Genomic DNA, 9,886 nt, shown 5'->3' with positions numbered 1-9,886 from the left:
GTTGGTGGGTCCATGTTCCATATTTTTGACGTGACCATGGGGGGATAACATTCTTGGAGCAGTACTTTTGTGCAGGTGTATATTTTGGATTATCGTTCCAAAAACTATTTTAGTTGGTTTGTATATATGATGTAATTATTTATGATTCTTGTCGTTTTGTATTTCGACATATTATTTTATTAAGTTGTTGTTTTTGAAAGAAAAAAAAAATACACTCGGACTGTTAAAAATCTGGGTGTTACAATCATCACGTTTGTAACTCAAGACTATTGTGTTGAATATAGTTTTAGTAAATTGTAAAAAATCATTCTATGGTTAAAAGGTGATCTGTAAATATCCTTTCTAAAATTGAAAGGTAACTGGTGGAAATCCTTTATAGATTGAAAGGTAACATAATATAACAGATCAAGATTGATCTGAAAAGATTGTGTGAAAAGCAAGAAGATCTTCTTTAAACAGTTAGTTAAAAATCTCACAATTGTGAGGATTGAACGTAACCCACTTTGGGTGAACCAAAATATATCTCTATGTGATCTTATTTCCCCTTACCTATTTTTGTTTATTATTAAATATGAATTATTTAAAAAGGGGCAGTTACAATTGAACCCCCCCTTCTATTTCCCCTTACCTGTATTTGTTTATTATTAATTTTGTGATTGCACTAGCCAAGAACGTTATATTTTTATTGTGTTTTAAAACCAATATTGATCATAAGAGGAAAGATCACATGAAAAGTGTAGATAGACAAGTGTTCTAATCAATCAAAGGATTCCGGGTTAGAAATCAAGAAAACTCTTTACTAAGCTCAACTTAGGAAGAAATCCCTCCCAATCAAATAAGTGTGAGTTCCTTTTTATATTAGAAACAATCTTTGCATTTTTCATCAGGGTTAGAGGATGAATTCAACTTATTCTTTGGTAAAAAATTTGTTTCCGAAGTTTTGAAAAATGGGTGTTTGAAAATGAGAATGAGTGAAATGTGAAGTTTAGCACGTATATGATTTAAAACTTGCTTCAATTTCTTCAAGCATCTATATATATTGTATGTATAATTTGTCACTAATGATTTATTGGATTGAAAGATTGAATATTGTATGTTTGTGGGTTGTCTTTGATGTTGTGACTATTGTTTTGATGACTGAATTCCTAGAAATTTGCTAAGCAAAATTAATTTCACTAAGAGAATTCAGCCCTAGGACTAACATGGTTGCTTCAGGCTTGAATTCGCTAAGTGAATTTGACAAATTTTGAAAAAATTATCCCTTATGTTGGATTCACTAAGTGATAAGCAAATTTGATGTATTTTGAAAATGTTCCTTATAATTTTTATGCGTGTTTAGTTTGTAATATTCTTTAATATTGATATTGTTGGCGGTATAATGAGTAAATTTTATAATTATATAAAGAATTAATTCAAATATTATATCTGGATTTGATTGAATAAGTAATGTTGGTAGTTTGATATTTCCTCTCAAATATCACCATAAGGGTCGAACAATCGGAACCTAAATTGGAGTTTTGACCAATATCACCCTTACAAAGTAATCGAAGTTAGTTTGGCCCCCACATTGAGGTAATGGAGATGGTACTCTATTTATGTATAGAGTAGAAAAGAGAGATGTTTAAAAGTTAACTGTTAAGACAAAATTGATTGTGATTGAATAAGTTAAATGTTTGTGTATGATTTGCTTTTGGAAAATACTTTCAAACTATCTACCCTTTTTTATGGAACTCACTGAGATTAGTATTTTGTCCTCTATTTTATGTATTATAATAGACAAGAAGATTTGAATTTTCGACACAGAGGATGTATATGATGTCAATGCTTCGTAGTGATTGTGTTTGTATTTTAGAATTTAGTTATATTGTCTAAGTTTGAAACTCGATTTGTAACATTGTATTCCAGTAACTATTATGACTTCTCTTGTGAAGTTAGACTCTAATGGTATTCATTTGTGAGATTCTACATTATATTCTAGATAATTAATTTCGGGTGTTACACATAATTTTATTTAACAACAAAATAATAAAAATCAAATAGCCACGCCTTATCATTCCCAACATTATTTATGTTTCTGTCGTAAAAAATAGTACATTGAATTTGTTCATTATAAACACTCACCATAAAGGATAAATCAAAATATCTTTAAAAAAAACATGTGGCATTACACCTCTAATAAAAAATTAGTTATTCAAAACTTAAGTGAAAATGAGACACAAAATATAAAATATAAAAAATATTTCATTCAATTAATCTAAAAAGAAGAAAAAAAATACAAAATAAATAAATAATAAGTAACACAAAAATAAAAATAATGATCATATAAACTCCAACGCTTACAAAATTTATATTCTAATAAGGATAAATGAAAATATCTTTGAAATAAGCATGTGGTATAATACCTCTAATTAAGAATTAATTATTTAAAGGTTAAGTGAAAATGAGACACAAAACATAAAATATAAAAAATAATAGCTTATTCAATTAATCAAAAAAAAAAAAAAAGTACATTCAAGATAAAAGTAAAAAAAAATAAATATATAAAAATCAACGCTTACAAAATATATATTCTACTTTTTTATAATGGTTTAATACAGAAAGAAAATAGTAAAACAAAAACACTACTAGCAAACGTGTATTTTCGGACGGATAAAAAATTGTTTGAATACTATTTTGGATTACAGACACATTTGGGACAGTTTTCTATTACAAATAAATTATGTTTCAAATCCGTTCCAAATTTATCGGAGTATTATGCGTCCAGTCACAAAAAACACCCATTTTAAGATTTTTCTCCCATATCTCCTCTCCAATTTGTTCATATTCAGTAGTAGAAGAAAAAGTTATTTCCCAAATTAAACAAAGAGAAATTATATTGCAATAAAGAAAAAGCAAGTACTCAATTTGTTTGCATAATTGTAGGTGATTACGAGCACCTATTTCTTTTTTTGCTTTTTTTCTTTTTTTATATTTTTGACGCACTGAAATCAATCATCAATCCACTTTCCCCCTCCAAGGTATTGATGTTTAAAGTGAATGGGTGAGTTTCATATATTTAGTCACAAATATAAATAAATAGTATTTAATCATTCTCTTATAAAAATATATATCATTTAATTATTTCAAAAATAATATTGGAAACGTTCACACAAAATTATATATCATTTGACTATTTCTGAAATATACATCATTTTTATTTATGCTTGTGATCAAATAAATATTTATTAGAAATACAATACATGTGTCGTATTTTAATGAATATAGTGTCAATAGTTTTTAGTATTAAAAAGTTATCTTGTTCTAAAAGAAGGCTAAATCTGAGGGCAGATATATAATTTAGTGAAATTTTCGCAAGGTTGTTTATTAGTATCTCCAGTTTTTTTTTTTATCAAATTACTTTCCAACCTATTCAATTATTTATTATCACCCAATTTTTTGATAAAAAATTATTTATCATCACCCACGACATATAAACATAGTCAACCAAGTTTCATGTTTTCTTTATCTATTTTGGCATATTTAAAAAATAAAGAATATATTAATTAATGACCATTGATATGTAGATTGCTTCCGAAGTTTAAAATTTATTAAAAAAAAAAGAAGTTTGAATATAATCATGTCACAAAAATAAATAACTAACATTTGAATGTACATACCGAAGTAATCAAGACAAATAAAGTCAATCTTTTATATGAATTTGATTAGAAACCAATAAGATATTGATAATAATGTTAACTTATTCTTTAGTAAAAAAAACGTTGATTTATTATAAATATAATAAATACAATTTAAATGGTACAATTATGAAATCTAGTAAAATATAGATATAACTTAATTAGAAATAGAGTAATATTTTTTATATTAGATTTAAAAATATAACATCAATAATTAATTTTAAAAAATATGTATGAGTTTATAGAAATATGAATATTAAATTAAATTTTGTTGTAAAATAAGATTTTTTTTTATAAAATATTAAAGATTTGTTATAAATTTGTTTTTTGTTTTTTATAAAAAGGATAGGATCATACTCAAATAGGTACATACTTTTACAAAACTATGGACCATTTATTTATTTAAAAAATAATATTTAGACACATTCATACAAAATTATATATTATTTAATTATTTTAAAAATATATATTATTTTGTTCTTTTATTTTTATTTATTTGTGTAAAAGGTACTCAAATACTTTTTATTTATGTTTGTTATACAATAAAAATTTATTAAAAAGATAACGTGCCACGTGGAAGATACAATACATGTGTGTTTAATAATATTGAACTACTAACAATATCTAAACTTTGTGTCAAAAAACCATTGCCGACAATAATAACACAAAATATGTTATTGATAACAGAAAAAACACCGTAAAAACAATACCTAAACAAAAGTATGCTCAAATACTATTTATTTATACTTGTGATAAATAACAATAAAAAGTAATAACGGGTTTGTCATTCAAACAAACCTAAACTTTGTATTTTTTAAACCAACAATTTCAAACAGTTGGTTTTTTTTAAAATTTCATTTTATTTACTTTTTTTCTTGTTGAAAACGTTAAATATTGGAGCTGAGATATAATTTACTGAGTATGAACTGAAATTTTTAGCAAGATTGTTAATAATATCTCCACTTTTGTATGTTTTTTTATCCAAATTACTTTCCAAACCTATTTAATTATTTATTTTCAACCAAATATAAAAAATTATTTATCATCTATACATACAAGTAATCTATTATTAATTTCCAGCCTAGTTTTGTGTTTTCTTTGTCTCTACAAGAAATCTATATATTTTGATAAATGTGAAAAAGATATTTATTATTTTAGTTTATTAGAAAAATGAACATACTCATAATGTGCCATTGATATGTAGATTGCTTATGAAGTTCAAAATTCATTAAAAAAAAATTGAATATAATTATATCACAAATAAAAAATAACAATAACATTTGAATCTACACAAAAACCGAAGTAATCGTGACAAATAATTTCAATCTTTAGAATTCAATCCAATAAGGGTAATAACGTTAATTTAGTCCTTAGTCAAAATTTGATGTAGTCTGTTATACTTATGAATATAATTTAAAATATACACTCATGAAATTTAATAAAATATAAATATAATTTTTTTAAAACTATAAAATTTAATATTATATGTAAAAGTAAAACATCAATGATTAATTTTAAAAAATATATATGAGTTTATCACAAGATTAGTTATGTCATCATATATAATTAATAAATTAAAATTATTATTCAAAGTTATAGAAATCTAAATATTAAATTAAATTTTTATTTATTTGTATGAGAATGTTTAAATATTATTTATTTATGTTTGGACCAAATAAATATGTATTAGAAAGATAACTTGTGAGGTGCAAGATACTCTGTGTTTTAATAATATTAAATAGTAATAACAATACCTAAATTTTGTGACGAAAAAACATACCTAGATAATAATAACAATAATAATAGTAATAGTTACAATTGATTTACCGTTTATAATATTAAATAGCAATGGGTCGAAAAAATAGTACATTTAGTCAAGTTTCATGTTTTCATTTATCTTTACAATTAATTTATGTCGGGCATACAACATGAAAAAAGATGTATTATTTTCAGTTCAATACAATAATGAAGAACATTGAAATACTATGTAATTTATTAAAAATTAAAATTAAAATTAATTAATAATAATAATAAATTAAAATAAAATCACCTCCACCTCACCTTATTTTCTATTTCACTTTCCCTATTTCTTCTCTCTCTCTCTCTCTCTCTCTCTCTCTCTCCAGAATCGATTTCCAAATCGATTTTTGTCAGTTTTGCTGAATTCCTGCGTGGCCAAATCGATTCCTAAATCGATTTCTTAAATGGTTTTGAAAAATATATTATAAAATCGATTGGCAAATCGATTATGTCAAATTAGCGAAGCCCCTGTAACTCATCCAATCGATTGGGAAATCAATTTCCTTGCATATTCTTCTAAAAATACATAAACTAACTCAATATCATTCATACACAATTCCACATCTTAACACTTAGCAATTCTCACACGATCACCACGACAAATTGGGTTTCGAAATAGTTTTGCAATCCATCACACTTACACACCATAATCAATACATAACACTTAGCAATTTCAACACATTTACCACGATAACTTGAGTTTCGAAATAGTTTTACAATCCATCACACTTACACACAATAATCAATACATAACACTTAGCAATTTCAACATAATTACCACGACAACTCAAATTCAAAACACACAATCATAAACTTGAATCAAACACGACTCGCGTGCCAAGCACCCTAATGCGATGCGTATATGCCAAAATGCATGGACTCGGAATCCCAAACCAAAACCCTCTTCGAAAGGCCGTAACCGCCTATCGCAGGCCAAAGTACCAATTACCGAGGTGCCACCTATCATGGGTCAGCACGATTTACTAAAAAGCGTAAATCGTAAACGTACCATCTATCACGGGTCAGTACTATTTACCGAGGTGCCACCTATCACGGGTCAACACGACTTACTAAAAGAAAAAGCGTAAATCGTAAACGTACCGCCTATCACAGGCCAAAGTACTATTTACCGAGGTGCCACCTATCACGGGTCAGCACAATTTACCAAAAACGTAAATCATAAACGTACCACCTATCACAGGTCAGTATTGTTTACCGATGTGCCACCTATCACGGGTCAACACGATTTACCAAAATGAGATGCATGAGCATACACTGACTCTATCCACAACAATCGTTAAGCAAATGCAGATATTAAAAGATTCCCCATTTTTAATACTCATTTAACTTAAACGATTGCAAAACGAGCATTAAGTAAACAAGACAATAAGAGATTCCCCATTCTTAATATTCATTTAACTTAAACGATTGCAAAACGAGCATTAAGTAAACAAGACAATAAGAGATTCCCCATTCTTAATATTCATTTAACTTAAACGATTGCAAAACGAGCATTAAGTAAACAAGACAATAAGAGATTCCCCATTCTTAATATTCATTTAACTTAAACGATTGCAAAACGAGCATTAAGTAAACAAGACAATAAGAGATTCCCCATTCTTAATATTCATTTAACTTAAACGATTGCAAAACGAGCATTAAGTAAACAAGACAATAAGAGATTCCCCATTCTTAATATTCATTTAACTTAAACGATTGCAAAACGAGCATTAAGTAAACAAGACAATAAGAGATTCCCCATTCTTAATATTCATTTAACTTAAACGATTGCAAAACGAGCATTAAGTAAACAAGACATTAAGAGATTCTGCATTCTTAATACTCGTTTAACTCTAATGGTTTTCAAATTCCACACAAAACAACTCAAACCTATTATGAGATCCAATCCACAACTCATACCAAAACACATCAATTCATTTCTCCACAAAATCCAACCATACACATATCAAATTTCATCAATATTAATTAAGAACACGTCAAATACGACGAACACAAATCAACACAATCCACCACTCAAACACAACAAGTTTCATTTAATCAAAATCATACATAAATGAGTTTAAATTCATTTTCCACGAAATATTCGTCAATATAACCAAAACCTAACTCTAAGATTTTACCCATAAAGCCTTAGATTCATTTTCCCCCAAATCAACACTTCAACCCTAACAAATTCCTTTCCACACAATCGCAGATAATTCCCTAAATGCAAACTAGAAGTTTGGAAGGATCCCTTACTTTCACGTTAGCTTTAACGTTCGATTACGGTACCGCGAGTAAATTCGGTTAAATCTCCGCTCGCAACGTCGCCTCCAAAGTTGGTTCCCTAGCACCGTAGCGTGGTAGTGAGCAACTTTCCCTTCTATCTCTTCTCGAAACGAAGCTTAGATCTAGATGAAGCGGGGAGGTTTGTGTTTGACGGTTTTGAAATCCATAACTCCGTTTTTGAATCCGGGAAGTTGGGAGCGTGTCTTTTCTTCCTCTGTTTGCTATTCTTTCTAACATATTATATATATATATATTGAGACCCGGTTAAAATTATTTATCGAAGAATAATTTAATTATGTTACGAAATATATTCATATATATATATATATATATATATATATTATAATTACAACTAAATCAATAAATATCTAACAACTCTCACATCCATCTCAAACTATTTTGATAAAAATATCTACTCTCGTCGCAACTAAATTGACAGATACAATTTTCAGCAACCTGAGATATTTTGAACAAAACTGCCTAGAATTATAATCTTCGTAACCTAAATAAATTATTCTTCGACAAATAATTTTAATCCAATTTCCAAAAATATATTTTTGGCATTTAACTCACTCAATACCAAAAACTGGGCTAACAGCCTAAGAAATTCCACACAAAATACCCTAAAATTGCATAATTTAGGATTTAAAAACTATGAGTCTTACATATATCCTCTCATCCATTTGCTTATTATATTTATTTTTTTCCTTTTAATGATTAATTTCAGTTGGTTATTTGGCCTCTTCCTTCTGAGCACCAAGTGGCCCTAAATGTTGATGGAAGTTCATATGGAAATCCTGGTAGGGCAGACTATGGAGGTTTAATTAGAGATCTTCATGGGTGTTAGGATTTAGTCGACATATTAGTTTTGCCGATAGTTAAGGTTGAGCTCTTAGACATTTTGAATGGATTAAAGTTAGCTTGAGACATTGGTTGCAAAGATGTGATTTGTAGATCGGACTGTATGAAAGCATTATCTTTGATTCAAGACGAGACATCTCAACCTCAAAATTATGCTAAGATTATTCATGGTATCAAAGAACTTATATCTAGAGATTGAGTTGTTTCGTTTGCACACACATACATAGAAGGTAATTAGTGCACAAACTTTATGGCAAAATTGAGAGCAAATGTCATGACTTATATGGAAATATTTACACAACCATCGGCTTGCCTATCTTCTTTACTCTTCAGTGAAGCTATGAGAATTCCTTATACAAGGGTGTAATTATGTTTGACCTCTTGCTTAACAAAATATGCTTTAAGTAATAATGAAGGGGTAAAAAAATTCAAAGCTCGAAAAAAGTCAACGCTCTAAAAATCAAAGCTATGAAGAAGACAAATTTTGCTAAATGTAGTTTTGGTTTGGTACACCGTCGTGTCCTACCTGACGGGCAAGTCATCATTGTCAACCAATATAAACTAGCTAGTACTCATGGAGATAAATAATTTTGCTCAGAAGGTGAGGTCTTAAGCTGCACACAACACCACATTGTAGTGATGTTAATCGTGTTCTATGTGGAGGTGGGAAGAAAATTGCTAGTTTATGAGTATATTTGCAATGCATCGCTTAATTCTCGTCTCTATGGTAAATTATCTTGAATCCTAAATAATTCATGACTACAATCATAACAATTATGATGTTATATTTAGCCTAAAGAAAAAAAAATGTTTTTAAGGGATAATTTGGATTTGCAGGATGAATGCAGAACGTGGAAGATTGTCTACATGCCAAAAAGTTGCGGTTGGAGCAACTCGTGGTTTGAAATATCTTCATGAAGAATGTAGAGTTGGTTTCATTGTACACTGTCCTCACTCGTGATTTACGGTCTAACAATATCATCATCACTCGTGATTTTGATGCATTAGTAAGTACTTACTTATATATACATTATCGGCTTCCAATTATTTTTGTAACCATTGTCGATAAATGAATTGCTATATGTATGTGTGTACGCGCGCACGTGTATCGACTAACTTTCAATTATGGATTTTAGGTGGAGATTTTGGACTTGCTAGGTGGCAGCCAGATGGAGATATGGGTGTGGAGACAAGGATGATAGGAACATTTGGGTAATGCTAGATGAAAGCCAAATATGTAAGTACAGAGGTGCACCTAAGAA

The 9,886-nt window shown here is 28.4% G+C and overlaps 1 pseudogene; it reads left to right on the top strand.

Annotated features, from left to right (window-relative positions):
* The first annotated feature begins 9,263 nt into the window (after positions 1-9,263).
* LOC105852090 (proline-rich receptor-like protein kinase PERK9) overlaps positions 9,264-9,886 on the top strand; it is a 22,158-nt pseudogene continuing 21,535 nt past the window's right edge.

This window comes from Cicer arietinum, chromosome 5, assembly GCF_000331145.2.
Source record: "Cicer arietinum cultivar CDC Frontier isolate Library 1 chromosome 5, Cicar.CDCFrontier_v2.0, whole genome shotgun sequence".
Classification (NCBI taxonomy): domain Eukaryota; kingdom Viridiplantae; phylum Streptophyta; class Magnoliopsida; order Fabales; family Fabaceae; genus Cicer; species Cicer arietinum.
The sequence above is the reverse complement of the archived record's forward strand: the minus strand, read 5'-3'. Positions and strand labels throughout refer to the sequence as shown.